Source organism: Musca autumnalis, unplaced genomic scaffold (assembly GCF_047663935.1).
Source record: "Musca autumnalis isolate F117 unplaced genomic scaffold, ASM4766393v1 scaffold_5, whole genome shotgun sequence".
NCBI lineage: Eukaryota > Metazoa > Arthropoda > Insecta > Diptera > Muscidae > Musca > Musca autumnalis.
The window spans coordinates 71,407,212-71,424,202 of NW_027412088.1; the positions used below are offsets into that span (position 1 = coordinate 71,407,212).

General features: G+C 37.3%; 1 protein-coding gene across 2 annotated transcripts in view; it reads right to left on the reverse strand.

Annotated features, from left to right (window-relative positions):
* DAT (Sodium-dependent dopamine transporter) overlaps positions 1-16,991 on the reverse strand; it is a 74,643-nt gene that overhangs the window by 37,085 nt on the left and 20,567 nt on the right. The window lies entirely within an intron of this gene.

Below are 16,991 nucleotides of genomic sequence, written 5' to 3' on the forward strand. Positions count from 1 at the left end.
CTTCTGGAAGACCACAAGGTCAAGGTAGATCACAAGGTCTTCTTATAGAAGACGCAAAGGCCCTTTTAAGGAAGAGCTCAAGATCTTCTTGGAGAAACCAAGAGGTCTTCTTATAGAAGACCACAAGGTCTTCTTATAGATGACCACAAGGTCTTCTTATGGAGGACCTCAAGGTCTTCTTATAGAAGACCACAATGTCTTCTTATAGAAGACCACAAAGTCTTCTTCTGGATGTCCACAAGGTATCCTTCTGGAAGACCACAAGGTCTTCTTATAGAAGACCACAAGGTGTTTTTATAGAAGACCACAAGGTCTTCTTATAGTAGACCATAAGCGCTTCCTATAGAAGACCACAAGGTCTTCTTATAGTAGACCATAAGCGCTTCCTATAAAAGACCACAAGGTCTTCTTATAAAAGACCACAAGGACTTTTTATAGAAGACCAAAAGGGCTTCTTATAAAGGACCACTTCTTATAGAAGACCACAAGGTCTTCTTATAGAAGACCACAAGGTCTTCTTATTGAAGACCATAAGGTCTTCTTATAGAAGACCACAAGGTCTTCTTATAGATGACCACAATGTCTTCTTATAGAAGACCACAAGGTCTTCTTATAGATGACCACAATGTCTTCTTATAGAGGACCACAAGGTCTTCATATGGAGGACCTTAAGGTCTTCTTATAGAAGACCACAAGGTCTTCTTATAGAAGACCACAAGGTCTTCTTATAGAAGACCACAAAGTTTTCTTATAGTAGACCATAAGCGCTTCCTATAAAAGACCACAAGGTCTTCTTATAAAAGACCACAAGGACTTTTTATAGAAGACCAAAAGGGCTTCTTATAAAGGACCACTTCTTATAAAAGACCACAAGGTCTTCTTATGGAAGACCACAAGGTCTTCTTATAGAAGACCACAAGGTCTTCTTATAGAAGACCACAAGGTCTTCTTATAAAAGACCACAAGGACTTCTTATAGAAGACCACAAGGTCTTCTTATAGAAGACCATAAGGTCTTCTTATAGAGGACCATGGTCTTCTTCTAGAAGAACACTGGGTCTTCTCTGGAAGACCAGAATAAAACAAAGTCTTCTTCTGGATGTCCACAAGGTATCCTTCTGGAAGACCACATGGTCTTCTTATAGAAGACCACAAGGTCTTCTTATAGTAGACCATAAGCGCTTCCTATAGAAGACCACAAGGCCTTCTTAGAGAAGACCACAAGGTCGTCTTATAGAAGACCACAAGGGCTTTTTTAGAAGACCACCAGGTTTTCTTATAGAATACCACAAGGTCTTCTTATAGAAGACCATAAGGTCTTCTTATAGAAGATCACAACGTCTTCTTAAGAAAAGACCACAGCGTATTCTAATAGAAGATCACAAGGTCTTCTATTGGAAGACCATAAAGCCTTCTCATAGAAGACCACAAAACCTTCTCATAGAAGACAACAAGGTTTTCTTATAGAAGACCACAAGGTCTTCTAATGGAAAACCACAAGGTCTTCTTATAGAAGATCACAACGTCTTCTTAAGAAAAGAGCACAGCGTATTCTAATAGAAGATCACAAGGTCTTCTATTGGAAGACCACAAAGCCTTCTTATAGAAGACCACAAAGCCTTCTCATAGACGACAACAAAGCCTTCTCATAGAAGACCACAAAGCCTTCTCATAGAAGACCACAAAGCCTTCACATAGAAGACCACAAAGTATTCTTCTGGAAGACCACAAGGTCAAGGTAGATCACAAGCTCTTCTTATGGTAGACCAAATCTACTTTTCATAGAAGACGAAGGGAAGAGCTCAAGGTCTTCTTATAGAAGACCACAATGTCTTCTTATAGAGGACCACAAGGTCTTCTTAGAGAGGAACTTAAGGTCTTCTTATAGAAGACCACAAGGTCTTCTTATAGAAGACCACAAGGTCTTTTTATAGAAGACCACAAGGTTTTCTTATAGAAGATCACAAGGTCTTCTTATAGAAGACCACAAGGTCTTCTTATAGAAGACCACAATGTCTTCTTATAGAAGTCCACAAAGTCTTCTTATAGAAGACCACAAGGTCTTCTTATAGAAGACCACAAGGTCTTCTTATAGAAGACCAGAAGGTCTTCTTATAGATGACCACAAGGTCTTCTTATGGAGGACCTCAAGGTCTTCTTATAGAATACCACAAAGTCTTCATATAGAAGACCACAAGGTCTTTTTATGGAAGACCACAAGGTCTTCTTATGGAGGACCTCAAGGTCTTCTTATAGAAGACCACAATGTCTTCTTATAGAAGACCACAAGGTCTTCTTATAGAAGACCACAAGGTCTTCTTATAGATGACCACAAGGTCTTCTTATGGAGGACCTCAAGGTCTTCTTATGGAGGACCTCAAGGTCTTCTTATAAAAGACCACAAGGTCTTCCTATAGAAGACCAAAAGGGCTTCTTATAAAAGACCAAAAGGGCTTCTTATAGATGACCACAAGGTCTTCTTATGGAAGACCACAAGGTCTTCTTATAGAAGACCAAAAGGTCTTCTTATAAAAGACCACAAGGTCTTCTGATAGAAGACCACAAGGTCTTCTTATAGAAGACCAGAAGGTCTTCTTATAGGCGACCACGGTCTTCTTCTAGAAGAACACTGGGTCTTCTTCTAGAAGAACACTGGGTCTTCTTGTAGAAGAACACTGGGTCTTCTTCCGGAAGACCAGAATAAAACAAAGTCTTCTTCTGGATGTCCACAAGGTATCCTTCTGGAAGACCACAAGGTCTTCTTATAGAAGACCACAAGGTCTTTTTATAGAAGACCACAAGGTCTTCTTATAGTAGACCATAAGCGCTTCCTATAGAAGACCACAAGGTCTTCTTATAGTAGACCATAAGCGCTTCCTATAAAAGACTACAAGGTCTTCTTATAAAAGACCACAAGGGCTTTTTATAGAAGACCAAAAGGGCTTCTTATAAAGGACCACTTCTTATAGAAGACCACAAGGTCTTCTTATAGAAGACCATAAGGTCTTCTTATAGAAGACCACAAGGTCTTCTTATAGATGACCACAATGTCTTCTTATAGAGGACCACAAGGTCTTCATATGGAGGACTTTAAGGTCTTCTTATAGAAGACCACAAAGTTTTCTTATAGTAGACCATAAGCGCTTCCTATAAAAGACCACAAGGTCTTCTTATAAAAGACCACAAGGACTTTTTATAGAAGACAAAAAGTGCTTCTTATAAAGGACCACTTCTTATGGAAGACCACAAGGTCTTCTTATGGAAGACCACAAGGTCTTCTTATGGAAGACCACAAGGTCTTCTTATAGAAGACCACAAGGTCTTCTTATAGAAGACCACAAGGTCTTCTTATAAAAGACCACAAGGTCTTCTTATAGAAGACCATAAGGTCTTCTTATAGAGGACCATGGTCTTCTTCTAGAAGAACACTGGGTCTTCTCTGGAAGAGCAGAATAAAACAAAGTCTTCTTTTGGATGTCCACAAGGTATCCTTCTGGAAGACCACATGGTCTTCTTATAGAAGACCACAAGGTCTTTTTATAGAAGACCACAAGGTCTTTTTATAGAACACCACAAGGTCTTCTTATAGTAGACCATAAGCGCTGCCTATAGAAGACCACAAGGCCTTCTTAGGGAAGACCACAAGGTCGGCTTATAGAAGACCACAAGGGCTTTTTTAGAAGACCACCAGGTTTTCTTATAGAATACCACAAGGTCTTCTTATAGAAGACCATAAGGTCTTCTTATAGAAGATCACAACGTCTTCTTAAGAAAATACCACAGCGTATTCTAATAGAAGATCACAAGGTCTTCTATTGGAAGACCATAAAGCCTTCTCATAGAAGACGACAAAGCCTTCTCATAGAAGACAACAAGGTCTTCTTATAGAAGACCACAAGGTCTTCTAATGGAAAACCACAAGGTCTTCTTATAGAAGATCACTACGTCTTCTTTAGAAAAGAGCACAGCGTATTCTAATAGAAGATCACAAGGTCTTCTATTGGAAGACCACAAAGCCTTCTTATAGAAGACCACAAAGCCTTCTCATAGACGACAACAAAGCCTTCTCATAGAAGACCACAAAGCCTTCTCATAGAAGACCACAAAGCCTTCACATAGAAGACCACAAAGTATTCTTCTGGAAGACCACAAGGTCAAGGTAGATCACAAGCTCTTCTTATGGTAGACCAAATCTACTTTTCATAGAAGACGAAGGGAAGAGCTCAAGGTCTTCTTATAGAAGACCACAATGTCTTCTTATAGAGGACCACAAGGTCTTCTTAGGGAGGAACTTAAGGTCTTCTTATAGAAGACCACAAGGTCTTCTTATAGAAGACCACAAGGTCTTCTTATAGAAGACCACAAGGTCTTCTTATAGGAGACCATAAGGTCTTCTTACAGAAGATCACAACGTCTTCTTAAAAAAAGACCACAAAGTCTTCTCATAGAAGACCACAAAGCCTTCTCATAGAAGACCACAAGACCAAAAAGTCTTCTTATAGAAGACCATAAGGCCTTCTAATAGGAGACCATAAGGTCTTCTTATTGAAGACCACAAGGTCTTCTTATTGAAGACCACAAGGTCTTCTAATGGAAGACCACAAGGTCTTCTAATGGAAGACCACATGGTCCTCTGGTGGAAGACTACAATGTCTTCTAATGGAAGTCCACAAAGCCTTCACATAGAAGACCACAAGGCCTTCTTATAGAAGACCACAAGGTCTTCTTAGAGAAGACCACAAGGTGTTCTTATAGAAGACCATAAGGTCATCTTATGGAGGCTCGCAAGGTCTTCTTATATAATGCCACAAGGTCTTAATATAGAAGACCACAAGGTCTTCTTATAGAACACCACAAGGTGTTCGTATAGATAGCCACAAGGGTTTCTTGCAGAAGGCCGCAAAGTTTGGTTATAGAATACCCCAAAGTCTTCGCATAGAAGACGGCAAATGCTTTGACACCCCTTGTAGACAAATTTACATACATACATATGTTCCCACAACATCCCCGAGGGGACAAGGGAGACTTCTCTCATATCAATGAGTGCACGCCGATTCATATTGGCTCAATGATATGGGACCTACTTTTTATTGCCGAGTCCGAACGGCGTGTCTTACGACACCACTTGTAGAGAAATTTTGCTTGACTGAAATACTCAGATCTTGAATGTACACTGTGGGCGATGACTACCAGCACTGCACCTTAGTAGGCACCCGCCATTACCAATGTCTTTTTCATGGTATTATTAAACAATTAAAACCTTATAACTTGAATTACAAAAAAAATTGTAAATTTATTAGACCCCTGTAAAGGTAACACCACTACCAGTTTTTTTTTTGTGATCCTCTAAACAATGCAAACGCAAATATCATTCAACAATAGGAGGAACAACTACCTTCCAAATTCTCCCATATCTTGTCCCCCGACTCACTCTCCCACTTGAAATTCTATTGTCAATAATATTTTATAAAGACTTGAATATGTAAGTATGTAAAACACAACAACAACAACGACGGCTAACAAAAATGAAATGTTGTCTACTTTAGTTAACCTTTTGATGTCATAACCGCATCGAACAACTTGACCATTGGTCGAAAATCATCTGACTGTATTGGACAGGTTGGTTGTTTAAATATAGGCACATGCATAGACATGGCCATAGACAGACAGACAGACCGACATCCATTTACAAAAACTCATTGAAATCGCAAACACTTGAAAATCTGTTACGGAAATCCCAAACGTCATCACTCCACACCTGCAGTGGAGTGGATGTAAACTGTGAAGTTGTTTATGGAATGGAGCGTGATGACATAGATATACAGAGCGGAGAGATATTTGCAACAAGAGAGCATGAAGTAACTAAAATTTGGTGACCACCACTATATCTTTTCAACATTCTATTTTTATAAATGTCCGCAACAATTTCGTTTTCATTTGTCCAGTTCCGATGACTATGTTTAGGAATTGCATTCATTTACATATTACGGCTGGAAAACAAGTTGTACCAGTTTATGGTAGAGGTATTGTGGTGGATTTATTCTAGTTATATATGTATGTATATAGTTTAGAAATAGCAATGCATTTTTAGAACTTTTTTTAATTCATATCTGTGTATTGGGGTGGGTTATTAAAAATTAAAGTGACACTGCCTTTTTTGACCTCCATTTAGTATTCAGAGCAGTGAGAACAAATGAAAATATATAAAATTAAAAATCTTTATAAATATTAAGTAAAAAAGTAAGTACTACCGGAAGTTGTGGACCCATCCAGACTGAAACTAAGTTTGGAAAAAATATGACGAAGGCCAAATTTTGGACCAAATCGGTTGATCAGTTCGAGAGTTATCGTGCTCTCCAGCCACTACATGTGGTTCCATAAGGGGTTTTTTTCTTAAGAAGTATGGACTTGTCCCTGAAAAAAACTTTTACCGTCGTAATTGAGGCAGAGAATGCAAGTTGCTTCAACAAAAGTGAACTCATCCAAAAATTTGTGTGATAGGTACCCGAAGGAGTGGACAAATATAGTCCATACTCGAACCTGATCTATATCTGGTAGATATATTAGGATGTGTAAAGTATGGACCGAATCGATCCCCCCTTTCAAGATTTATAGTGCGCACAATTTTTCCGAACATTTTTGAATTTTTGTGGGCGTGGTACCTGAAGGATTGGACCGATATGGGTTATCTTCTAACTTAAATTAAGTTTGTACAAAATATTACGAGGACCAAATTTTGGACCGTATCGGCAGATCTGTTCTAGAGTTATCTTGCGCTCCAACCACTACACACCGTGTCATAGAGGTTTCTTGCACATTTCAGGCTATTTTCTCAGGAAGTATGGACTTGCCCCTGATGAAACTTGTAGCGTCGTATGGGGGGCAGTGAATACAAGTTGTTATAATAAAAATCAAACCGATTCGAGAGCAGGTCCTAAACTGAACTCTTCCGAAATTTTGTGGGGGAGGTACCTGAAGGAGTGAACTGATTGAGTCCATATTGGAACCTCATCTAAGTCTGGTAGAAATTTCACAATGTGCAAAGTATGGACCAAATCGGTGACTCTCTTCTGGAGTTATCGTGAGCACAATTTTTCCGAGTGAACCGATATAACTCATCTTCGAACTTAAACTAAGTTTGGACAAAGTATTACGAAAGCCAAATTCGAAAGTTATCGTGGGCCCCAGCCAGGCAGACGGACGCACATGGCTAAATCAACTCCAAATTGCCTGAAACGCATTTCGTCTAAACATACTTGCGGTCTAAACCCATTTTTTTTTCGATGAGTCATATTTTGCCCATTTGTATAGCCTCGAGGACGAGGAAAAGCATTTACCCGTTTTTTGATGCTTAATATATTCGGTCCTTTAGAAGAAAAAAGATCAATTCATCTTAAAAAAATTATGTCCGTTTAAATTTGCAAATCTAAGAATCTCTATTTTTCTCTATATTTACCGCTATCAAATGTAAACACGAAGTTACCCAAAGGACCCGTTGTCCATAGATCCTTGAATACTTTTTACATAAAATCTTAATTATAAAGTGATTCGATAAAAAAGCTTCCGCACAAAAGCTCTTAAAGTTTTTATTTTTCAGAACTTTTGAAAATATTTTGAAGTCACTGTAAGCAGATATTTAACTGAAGACAATGTATGGGGGAACACGACATAACCAAAATGACAGAACCCTTTGTTTCTCACTAATTTTATCATCGTATTATAATATATACGTATATCATTTTATACTATATATAACTTTATTTCATATATCATACAAATTGAAAGTGATTTGTTCGGGACCTTTTGAATCTTTAAATGGAATAAAAGTTATTTCAGTTATTAATAGGCAAAGGGTCATTCATTTTCATTTCATATTTCTTCAAAAATAAAAAAAATCAAAGTTGTTTTTGCGGAACCTTTTTTTATACTAAAATTGTATTAATGTAATTTTAAGCATTAATAGGCAAAAGTTCATTCATTCTCACTATAGGAAATCATTTTTGAGAAAAAATGTCAACAAGTCATATCCCTAATGCCCGTATGTCCTAACTGTTTTTATACCCTGAGTTAACGATGAGGTTCCTCATCAAAATAATGGTTTTGAATAGTTTTCAAAAGGACCGACTGATTGAATACAAACTTCGTACCTAGCATTATTTTGTAAATACTTAGATCATGTCGGACATGTCCTTTGGGATCTCCCCCACAAAAGTTCAAAAATTTTCGCTAAATGGTGCACATGCTTACAAAATAAAGAACGGATGTCTAAATTAGCTTCATTTACTAATGTACGGATGGTCTACGTATAACGAACAGTCATATAATTCGTTACGACAAGGGGTTTGCTAATTTGTTGATTTTTTAACTGGATTTTTGGTTTGTTTTGATGCGAAGTGCATCATAGAAATAATATATGTATCCTAATACACATGTGGGCATTTTTTTGCTAAATTTTCAGAACGATGTGATTTACATGCAAAACCTGCCTAGGTAATACTGGTTTATAATAAAAGTAAAACAAATTATAAATATTTGAAATAATTAAATCATTTTGTATTCTCCAACATGCGTAGGCACATTCTTGATTACACATTTTTTTTTTTGGATCTACTTCTGGTGAAAATATTGACAATTTAAAATAATTTATGTATATTTGTAAGTATTTTGAAGACATTCAAATAAAATAATTTCTTGTTGTGATTCGCAATACAGCGTTCATGACATATAAAGGTAGCATTAGAAAATCGATTCAATGGATAAACAATCATGTGTTTGATGATTGAATTTTCCTTTCATTTTATTGCCAGACAAATATGGGGGACTATCCCAATGTAAACAAGCCTCTGAAGAAGGCGTAGGGGGTCACGATTAAAAATATGCCTCCTCAAAAGAATGATTTTAGAAGACAAATATGTATGGTAAATTACTTTTCAGACTATTTTGAGCCAAATTATATTGAGAGTTATAATAAACTAATTTGGACCTCGTATTCCTTCTGGTACCTCCTATACAGAATTTAAAAATTGTTCGCTAGTTCAGATTAAGACCAGCACTTGTATCGGCCCTTGTTACGACGGGGAAAGTCCATACTTTCTAAGATATTTTCCCCAAAACTGCCCTTAAACTTACTAAAATGAGTAGTGTGCAAGATAATTTTCGAAGGAAGCACCTGATTTGATAAACATTTTGCCCATTAAAATAGTTCTTCCAAACCTACACATTTTGCTTCCCTTTCTGCTCTCAAAACTTTCTTTGCTAGCACTAACGCAGAAACTTTCTGTCCACAGCTACCATCTTCACGTCCTGGACAAATACGTTTAACATTGAAGTTGAAAATCTATGTACGTGGTCAGAGTATTTCGATGTCCAAGAACTCCACAATATTGGGCGCCATTTTCGAGAACTTTTATTTCATTTGTGAGCATCCTTAGATTTTTGCTGGGATATTTGAGAAGCGGAAAAGGGACAAAGACAAGGGATCATGCTTACGATCTTCAAGGCTATCCGGCGCCCCTTCAGTGAATATGTCGTCTCAGTAGGGATAACCAATATCAGCGACACACACACCATCGAGAGAAACCTTGATCACGTTTAGAAAACCAGGTGTGACCCGATAGACGGGGGTGAGTTTTGCACGTCACCTTCTGCAACACCTACGGCTGTGGGACGTAAGTTTTCGTAAGCCACACCCCGACTGAACTCCATAAACATATAACGCTTAGATTCTACATATATGTCCCAATACCCTTAGCTGACCCTCTTTATTTTCGTCACTGACACAATTAATATTTATTACGGACATTTGGTAACCGTAAGCATACACGAGTGACCGAAACGTGTCGTTACAACCCATGAACAAAAACATCTCCACCAAAAGTTGTTGACATGGGCACTATCTTGGTGTAATTTCTAATTAAGTTTAAAGAATAAACTGCAAATTGCGTCTCAAAATATTGTTATTGGACCATGTTGAAGTATAGCCGCCTTTATAACCATATCTAGTATGTTTTCACACTTCCTGAAAAAATTACACAAAATTCTGGAAACCTACAAAATAAATAATTATACCCTCAGCCTTTAGGCTAAAGAGGGTATTTACACTTTGATACGACCAAAAATGTGCCTCATCGAAATAATGGTTTTAGACCCCAAGTATGATTGTACGATATCCGTTTCAGACAATTTTGAGTAGATCTAGCAATGTCCGTCCGTCCGTCCGTCTGTCTGTCTGTCCGTCTGTCTGGCTGGTGCGCACGATAACTCTCGAACGGATAAATAGATTCGGTTCAAATTTTGGGTACCGAAATATTTTGTCCAGATTTGATTTAAGTTCGAAGATGGGCCATATAGGTCCACTCCTTCAGGTACCTCGCCCACAAATGTTCAAAAATTGTCGCAAAACTTGTGCGCACAATAACTCTCGAAGGGAGTAACCGAATTGAAGCAAACTTTGCATATCGTAATACTACCTCTAGGCATACATCAAGTTCGAATATGGATTATATCGGTCCACTCCTTCAGGTACCTCCCACACAAAATTTGAAACAAGTGCAGTTTAGTGACACCTCACGAATCGTTATGAAATTTTTTGTAGCAGGATATTCGTGCGGCCCCCGTTACGTCATTTTACTTTTTTTCGAGGGCAAGTCCATAGTTCCCGAGATAATGGGGCATAACCTCAAAAAAAAAAAAAAACGCTGCACTATGTCGCGAGTTCAAATAAACGGTGGCCAAATATAAAAGGAGTTGGCGTTGGCAGATGAATTTTGGTATAAATACTTATAGTTCACAGACAATGTCGAGAGCAAAAAATTGGGAAGGTCGGTCCACGTTTTGGGATAGTCCCCCTGCAACGGTACTTCTTAATGTTTCGATATTTTGAATATTTTAGCTAAACTTATCAACCAAATTGGAGATGCGAGATGTTCACCTTACAAAAAACTTTTCCGATAAAAATTATGGACATATTTCCACGTTTTGATATAGACCCCATATAACGGTACCTCCCGATTTTCGGAATTTTGAAGATTTTACATATGTTTCACGCCCAAATACGCCGAAATTTTGCATTGAGGGTTCCCAATGGACCAAAAAACTTTTCTGATAAAAGTTATGTACATATGTCCACGTTTTGATATAGCTCTAATAGAACGGTATCGCGCGATTTTCGGTATTTTCAAGGTTTTAGCAACACTAAACAACCAATGTAACTGATATTTGGTATTTAGTCTTCGCCAGGTCTTGCGAAATATTTTTACAGAGAATTGATGGTATTGGTTCACGTTTTGATATAACCCCCGTGGAACGGTACCGCCCAAGATACCAAGGATTAACTGCACTAATCCACATTTTTGTCGGCAAGTTCAAATGCCCAAAAAGGGCCACACAATTCTGAAAAGACCTTGAATACATTCGATCTGTCCGGAGGTGAAAGTGTCGCTTCACATTGGCTGAGGGTATATATCTGTCGGCAAAGCCGACTGACACTTTTTTACTTGTTTTTGTTTAAAAAGGTTTTAAATTTGTAACCGGCCATAGCCTCTGCCTCTGTCTGTGTGAATTGAGATTTTGCTTATGAACAGAACGAATATCGGTGTTTTTTTTAGAATATTGTAGCCTTTTTTAGGCGTATTAACTTGCCCAAAACCATATATAACACTCTGTGATATTTTTCTCAACGTTCCGTTTGGTGTTGAACTTTTGCGGAGGAGGTACTTGAAGAATTGTGCAACATTGTGGAAAAGAATCCAATTTTGAGAGACATTTCTGTCGATAGTTATCGTGTCTACCAACCGTTATAGTTGGTCACCGTAGCTTTTTCAGAGCTTTTGGTTTTCAGAGCTTTGAGATTAACAAGGACTACCTTCGATGAAAATTTGAAAACAATTGTCGAACAGGCCTTAAACTGTACTTAAGAGAAAATGTCAATTTTTTCAATATAGTCTGACTTAATCCCATGGTCTATGTCTAGTAGGAATACTACGATGTGCAAAGTTTGGACCAAATTGATTGTTCTCTTGTTGAACTTTAGTGGGGAAAGTATCCGAAGAAGTGGACCGATATGGTACATCTTTGAACTTAAACTAAGTTTGAACAAAATATTACTATACCCAAATTTTGGTTCGAATCGGTCGATCCGCTCGAGAGTTATCGTGCGCACCAACCAGCCAGACAGACGGGCAGGCAGACGGACGGACTTGGCTAAATTGACTACAAGTTGTCTGAAAGGAATATTGTCCAAACAGGCTTGGAATCTTAAACCGTTATTTCGATGAGGCACATCTTTGGTTGTATCAAAGTGTATATACGCTCGTTAGCCTAAAGGCTGAGGATATAACAAGTAAAAAATGATCAGTTAGATTTGCCGACAGGTATATACCGTCAGTCTATGTGAATTGAAACATTCATCAACAGACAGATTGAATATATTTAGGGTCTTTTACACCTTTCGCGATGTTTTCTCAAGATGTATGGACTTGCCCATGAAAAAACTTTTACGTCGTTATTGAGCCAGCGAATGCAAAAACAAAAATCAACGTGATTCGAGAGCAGGTAAAACAGGGCACATTCGAACCTGATAAAGCATGGACCAAATCGGTCACTACCTTCAAAAGTTATCGTTCGCACAATTTTTCCTGATGTTTTGCACCTTTCAAACTTGTATCGTCATATGAGGGGCAGTGAATACAAGTTGTTACAATAAAAATCAAAGCGTTTCTAGAGAGGGTCCTAAACTGAACTTTTACGAAATTTTAAGTGGCAGGTGCCCGATGGATTGTACCGATTGAGTCCATATTGGAACCTCATCTAAGTCTGATATAAATTACACGATGTGCAAAGTATGGACAAAATCGTACCTAATTTTTCGAACATTTTCGACCTTTTGTGGGGGAGGTACCGTAAGGAGTGGACTGATATGATCCATCTTCGAACTTTAACTAAGTTTGGACAAAATATTACGAAGGCCAAATTTTGGACGGAATCGGTTGATCCGTTCGAGAGTTTTCGTGCGCTCCTGCCAGACAGACAGACGGATATTGTAACTATTGTTACGGAATTAGGTTTAACTAATCTCCGTGTAGACGTTGTTTTATTCCCCGATACGATTTGTACCAAATAAAACAGGGCTCGTTTTAGATTACGTTTCTACAATGCTTTATTTACTTTATTACACTTATTCGGAACCGACTTTAATTACTAAGCACACATCTTGTCTCTAGTTAGCACGCAGCTATTCTTTATCTGATCTGTTCAGTTCAACGCTTAAAACAAAACTAACTCGACGTTGCTGGTTCCACCTGTATTTATATCCCAAAATTCCCTCGTTCAAGAATCCTCTAGAACACGTCTGGCAACACCTCGAATCTGACGCACATTCGCACTAAGCGAACAACCAGACTCACATACATGGGCGAAGGTCAGTACAAGTGGACAAGCACACTAATGACGTAATTACAACAACAAACAAATGCAAGAATAAAGAAGTAGCAAACTAAACGATAATTACATGATTATGGCAAAACAAAAGCACATTAAAGAAAAGTAAAGTAAGAACTAGAATGATGAAGAGAATTCTACATGGCAGTTGTTGTTGCTTAAATAAAGTAACTGCGTAATAAAAAATTTACGTTACAATTCAAATTTTTAAATTAACGGAAATTAAACTAAATTAACTTAAACCTATCAGTTACATTCGTAACAATATACTCGTAATTGTTTGAAACGGATTTCGTCCAAACATACTTGGGGTCTAAAACCATTATTTCGATGAGGCACATTTGCCCGTATAAAAGTGTATATACCCTCGTTAGCATCAATGCTGAGGGTATTAAAATCTTTACAAGATCTATTGATCGATATCAGTTAATGGATAAAAAATCTGTACCCTATACCCAGACATTTTACCGTTTTCATACAGATCATATTTTTACACCTCCAAGTAATGTTGTCTTACATTATCACATTATGCTGTCTTGTAAACTGCTCATTCTTATTTGTAACTTACAAATCGCCACTTTTTTTATTAAAAATACCGCAAAGTGTCATAAATTGAATACATTGTCCCACATTGTATGACTTTAATTTTGTAATTAAACAATTATGACGTGATTATCACATAAAAATTGCGATTAATTTAGAAGCACGAGATTAACTAAAAACCGCTTGGCATAGCTTAATTGATGATGGAAGTCACAAACAGATGTGAAAACACACAACTGAATGAATGGACGGACGTACAAGCATTTAGCGTATGTAGTCATAGCACACCAAAAAAATCTTCATCATAAATCTTACAACTAGTTGAAAAATTAGACAAAAATAGTATTAAAACAAAAACAAAAGTAACAAACAATAAACAAAAAATAAAACATTTAATTATTATTTGCAAATTAAAGAATTTCAAAAAAATAATTGGAAATTAGTAATAAGTATTAAATTGGATTATATTCTAAGCGTTAATGGTGGTACAATTCAATTAAGGAAGTGAATGTAAATAATATTTTTAACCGATTTTTAAGCTGAAATTGCATTTGCTAATCTATGTGTATCTGTATTTATTTGTGAATTACCATTCTTTTTTTTTTTGGTTTTAAACGTTTATTATCAATTATAATAATAATTCTGAATTTGGCTATTAATGAAAACCGGTTACTCACACACCATTAGGTACAGACTTATGTACAAGAAAGATATTGTTTGATGTATTGTTTCTATTCTCATTTAGCTGCAGCGTAATGTTAAATTATTTATTATTGTTATTTGACAATGAGACCTTCAACTTTTAATTTCTAATTCTCATATCTAATTTGTTTGGCAATATTACCTTCATTGTTAGATGAGTTAATGGATATTTTTATTTACAATATCTATGGCTTTGACAGACAAAACCGAAATCATGATATCCAGGACAGCAAACTATCAAAAAAGCGTTGAGGAATTTTAACTAATTCGGCAATGTAAAAACTTGAAAATACCGTTTTATGGGAGCCACGAGGGCTGCACTAAAACTATCTGGCCTAGGCAACACCGCTGTTGCCATGCGACATTTGAAAGTTTATGAGTTTTTAGCCTAAACGTACTCAGGACAGTTTTTCATACGACCATGTGTTGTGTTGTTCACAGTGACTTAAAGAAATCACTTTGCAAAAAAATGGAATTTACTTGTGAACATTTTCGTCCGATAATTTTTCACAAATTTCGACGTGGATAATCACGACAAGAGTGCATTGATCAAATTATATCTTTGTATTTCGATAAAGGGCCATCCTATAGCACTATGAAAAACTGGTTTAATGAATTCAGTCGTGGCCGACACTCGCCTTAAAACGAAAGCCGTAAGTGACGTCCAAAAACGGCCATTGTGCTACAAAAAATTAAGTCGTGCGTGAACGGATAATGCAAGATTGCCATCTTACATACAGGGAGATAGAGGCATCCTTAAGCATTTCTTTCACCAACTAACATTTGATATTGCCGCAAAAATGTAGTTTTCTCGTTAGATCCGGCAAAATTTAACAAACGACGTTTATAAAATCGTCTTAGACGAATCTTGGATCTTTGCTTAGGAGCCCGAAACAGAACAAGAATCGACCGTTTAGGTTTTCAAAAGCGAGCCAAATCCAACGAAAGTTGTTCGCGTAAGAAGCACTTCGAAGAATATTGGTCGCTGTTTCTTCGGCAAAACTGGCAGTTTGGCGTCTATACGGATTGAGAAATGTAGGACGGTTAATGGTGGTGCACTACAATTTGTTTGCCTGAAGTCTCCTGAGATATTCGAAAAATGATCAAGAGAAGACGAAACATTCTGCATCATGACAGTGCAAGCTCTCACACATAGATTCAAACCAGCGCACACTGGTCGAAACCATTGATCTAAACAAAGGTTATTTTTTATTGATAGGGGAGGATGTAAGTTAAATTAAAAAAAAAATGTTTGTTGAATGGAGCGTAACTACAAAAGTTCTCTAAGGTCCAGTCAATTTTTTTACTAATTCATTTGAACTTTCTAGATTCCGAATAACCACAATTTAGCTGCAAATAGCTGCAAATCTTGCTGATAAATGGTCTTGAAAAATAGCTTAAATCCTCAAAATACCCAAAATCTGTCGGTACAGTTATAGGCTCTATATCAAACTATAGACCTATGTTTACAATTTTTGGTGGAGGAGAGGTATAACCAACGAGAATCTCCTATGCCAATATTCAACTTATTAGGTCTGAAAATGTAGACAAAATCTTAACAATACCGAATATTGGCGGGTACCGTTATATAGGGACAATATCAAAACGTAGACCTATGTCCACAATTTTTGGTGGAGAATGTTTGTGTCCACTGGGAACCCCAAATACCAAATTACACCTAATTTGGCCGGAAAATGTAGCTTTAAACCCCCAAAAATACAGAAAATCGGGAGGTACCATAAAAGGGGCCTATACCCAAACGTGGACCTATGACCATATTTTTGGTGGAAAGGTTTGGTGATCACTAGAAATCCTAAGTACCAAATTACAACTAATTTGGAAGGAAAGGGTGGCTTAAATCCTCAAAATACCGAATATCAGGTGGTACCGTCATATGGCGGCTATACCGGAATATTAGCCGATGTTATTTATATTTATTCCATTATTGCCACGGACACAGACTGAGTTTGTTCGAAATTTCAGAAAGATATTTCAATTCGTTTCCATGTAATTAATTTCGCGCCGCTAGATCAGTGATTTCGACCTCTGTTTGATCGGACAAAATGTGGAATTGATGGGTCATCAGCCGTACAGCCTTGACTGGGAATCCAAATGACTTCATTTGATTCCAGAATATCAAGAAAAAAAAGCGAGGTCTACGATTTTCGTCACCAGAAGATGCTGTTGATGCGTTCAAAAACCATGTTTTGGAGGTGTCTCAATCGGAGTGGAAAAGGCGCTTTAACAATTGGTTTGAGCTCATGAAAAAGTGTATAAATCATACTGGAGACTACTTAAGAAAACATAAAA